Genomic DNA, 3785 nt, shown 5'->3' on the forward strand with positions numbered 1-3785 from the left:
TCCACAAAACTGAAGGCAGTGGCTATTTTTTTCTCATTAATCTTTGTTTTAATTGGTCTCAATTCTGTGACTGATTCTGGTCGTTTTCATTAAAAGTACTGAATTTAAAAACTGATAACTGAAAACCTGCCACACACACACACACACACAAAAATGGTCCACAAAACATACCCCTTTCCTTATGAAGGTTTTGCAATGCATTGGAATCATTAACCAGTCTTTAACTACCATATTTCCCCAAAATTAGGACCTAGCCAGACAATCAGTTCTAAAGTGTTTTTTGGAGCAAAAATTAATATAAGACCCGGTCTTATTTCACTATAAGAGTGGGTCTTATATAACATAAGACCAAGTCTTATATAACACCATATAATATCGGGTCTTATATTAATTTTTGCTCCAAAAGACACATTAGAGCTGATTGTCTGACTAGGTCTTATTTTCGGGGAAAAAGGGTATTAAACTTAAATGGCCAATTGAGAGAAACAGTTCTGAGACCGTTCTTCCACCACTGATTAAGACCAGAGTGGCAGGTATTGGGGATAACATCCATGTAGACTTCTGAGCTTTCTGAGCACACTTGGTGACCTTGCCAGCTCCAGCTGCCATCTTGTCCACTGCTTTGATGACACCCACAGCAACTGTCTGTCTCATGTCACCAACAGCAAAATGGCCCAGAGGAGGATAAGTCAGAGAAGCTCTCTACACACATGGGCTTGCCAGGAACAGTATCAGCAATGGCAGCATCACCAGATTTCAAAAACTCCAATCCATCTTCCAGCTTTTTTCCTGAATGACGATAAATCTTCTCCTTCAGCTCATCAAATTTGCAAGCAATGGGACCTGTGTGACAATCCAGCACAGGTGCTTATCCAGCACTCATTTGGCCTGGATGGTTCAGGATAATCACCTGAGCCGTAAGCCAGCTGCCTCCATTGGTGGGTCACATTTGCTGTCACCAGACACATTGCCACAATGAACATCTTTGACAAACACATTCTTGACATTGAAGCCCACATTGTGCCCAGGAAGAGCTTTACTCAGAGCTTCATGGTGCATTTCAACAGACTAATTCAGCTGTAACTCTGACTGGAGCCAAGGTGACCACCATGCCAGCTTTGAGAACACCAGTCTCCACCTGGACCACAGGGACAGGACCAATACCACTAATTTTGTAGACTTTCTGGAGGGGCAGACGTTGGAGCTTGTCAGTTGGACGAGTTGGTAGCAGGATAAAATCAAAGTTTCAAGCAGCGTGGTTCCACTGGCATTGCCATCTTTATGGGTGATTTTCCATCCCTTGACCCAAGGCATGTTAGCACTTGGCTCTGGCATATTGTCAGCATTCCAACCAGAAACTGGCACAAATGCTACTGTGTCAGGTCTGTAGCCAATTTTCTTAATGTAGGTGCTAATTTCCTTAATGTTTTCCTCATGTCTCTTCTGAATGTAGGATGGCTCAGTGGAATCCATTTTGTGAATACCAACTGTAAGTTGTTTTATATCCAGTGTGTAAACCACAAGGGAATGCTCACGGGTCTGCCCATTCTTGCTTCAAATTCACCACCAACAGCAGCAACAATCAGGACAGCATCGTCAGCCTGAGGTGTGCCTGGAATTATGTTTTTCGTAAAGTCTCTGTGTCCTGGGGCACCAGTGATGGTCGCATAATACTTACTGGTCTTGAATTTCTACAAGGAGCTATCAATAGTGACCCCACGCTCACATTCAGCTTTCAGTTTATCCAAGACCCAGGCGTACTTGAAGGAGCCCTTTCCCATCTCAGCAGCCTTCTTCTCAAATTTTCCAATGGTTCTTTTGTCGATCCCACCAGATTTGTATATCTGATGGCCAGCAGTGGTAGACTTCCCAAAATCTACATGTCCAATAACTATAATGTTGATGTGAATCTTTTCCTTTTCTATTTTGGCTTAGATTTAGCGGCAGTATTCATGACACCTGTGTTCTCGTGGCAAACCCACTGTGAAAAATAAAGGGCAGTGACTATTTATAGGCAACCAGGAATGATAGAGGGGACCTCCAATCTCGAATCATGTGACTTTTATGACAGTCACATAAGATTGTTATGGATTAAATGAGCTGGAGCAGGTATATAGATTTCTTTCTTTTATATAGTCATAGTTCTGCCAATCTATCTTATAAGTTTGCTTCATACAATGAGATAACAGACATGAAAATATGGTGACAATTATAAAGTTCTTAAAACATCATTTAATAAATGGCAGCCTTAGTGAATGTACTTATTGCTTATTGTCTATTCATTGCTTATTGATTTATGAAACTGTCAGTATTCTGTTTTTTCCACATCTGACAGGGAACTTAGTGTAGTGTTAAGAGCATGGGCTCTGGAACAGACTGTCTGCATCCAAATTGTATTAGTAATACCAACTGGAAAAAGTTACTTAACCTCCTTTTACCTCAGTTTCCCTTGCAGTAAAATGGGGTGACTACCTCACAGAGTGTAAGTAAATTAAATATGTATAAGGAAATTAAACAGGTGTAAAGAAAAATTGTGTGAAGTAGTTATCATCTTTTCAGTCCGGCAAAGGCAATTTCTCCCAAGACGTAGTAATGTTCAGAACTGTTGTCTGGGGAAATGATAGGACAACCTGTGACAACTACAGTACCATCCAGTGACGTCCAGCAGCAGTGACTTCGTCCACCTGGCCATGCTTCTTGTGCTCAAAGATGCTCATTCTACTTGCTCTTCTTGACCCTGGAGAGCTACTGATTCTTGCAAGATTTCCAAATCCAGTTCTCCAAGCAGTTATTTATTTTGTAACCCACTGCTTCTTTTCCATTCTATTCTACTTAAGATAACAAAACAGTCAGTTTCTATTGTTTACAATCATAATTTCTAAATGACATAATATCAATGAGATATCAGAGTGCAGGAGCACTCTGATGTCCTGGTTGCACTATTTACTCCCGATGAATAATATCACATCACTTTATATCTCTGCACCTTATTCTCCTCATTTATAAAACTGAAATTATAGACTTAGCCTGCAGACTCGTGCTAGGGATAAAATGATGCTAGCATCTAACATAGTCTCTGGAAAACAGGGTTCAATAGTGGTAACCAAATAGTGATAATCCAAAATCTTTTTGGTTATTTCTCTTTGCTTGTGACTCTTCAATCACTGAAATTCCTTCAAGGAATTTACCCTGAATTGAATTCTGGGAATGCATTTGACAACATACATTATGGTGCAGGATCTTAAAGCTTTGCTAAAGAAAAGCTAAATTAGTCATATTGCTTACATTTTATATACCTTAGGACACCTCAAACTCTCCAAGTATGAAGCAGAACTTTAGATTGGGTGAAAACAATCAGCTTACTGTTAGACAGAAATTCCTTTTACTCTATCCTTGGTTTCCATGAGGAGAGATTAAGTGTTTCTCTACCTACTTATCACATTTGCCTTTCTCCCTCTTGCTACGTACAAGGAACACACATTGCCCCACGACCACTATCAGCACCCCCATAGTAAGAGGCTCTCCCAGCTGAACATCACCTAGGATTAAGTGAGCGAACCTCCCCACAAATGGGACTAATGTACTAGGAGGCCCATCTCTCTCTTATGCTGATCTGTGTCCTCTTACCTATCTTTTTTGATCAGTAGTAAAGGTAATATTTAGGTCTCTAGGACTCTCCTTTGTTTTATTTCTTAAATTGCTCAGAACCATGGTGGAGAAGAGAGATGTTATTTATTGGGGGGGGGGGCACTAAGGAGCCTAACCTATCAAAAGGAGGCTAAAAG

At 40.6% G+C, this 3785-nt stretch overlaps 1 pseudogene; it reads right to left on the bottom strand.

Annotated features, from left to right (window-relative positions):
* Positions 1 to 429: 429 nt before the first annotated feature.
* On the bottom strand, positions 430 to 2692 carry LOC109448484 (elongation factor 1-alpha 1; annotated as a pseudogene).
* Positions 2693 to 3785: the final 1093 nt, after the last annotated feature.

The sequence above is a fragment of the Rhinolophus sinicus genome, linkage group LG02 (genome assembly GCF_036562045.2).
Source record: "Rhinolophus sinicus isolate RSC01 linkage group LG02, ASM3656204v1, whole genome shotgun sequence".
NCBI classification, from domain to species: domain Eukaryota; kingdom Metazoa; phylum Chordata; class Mammalia; order Chiroptera; family Rhinolophidae; genus Rhinolophus; species Rhinolophus sinicus.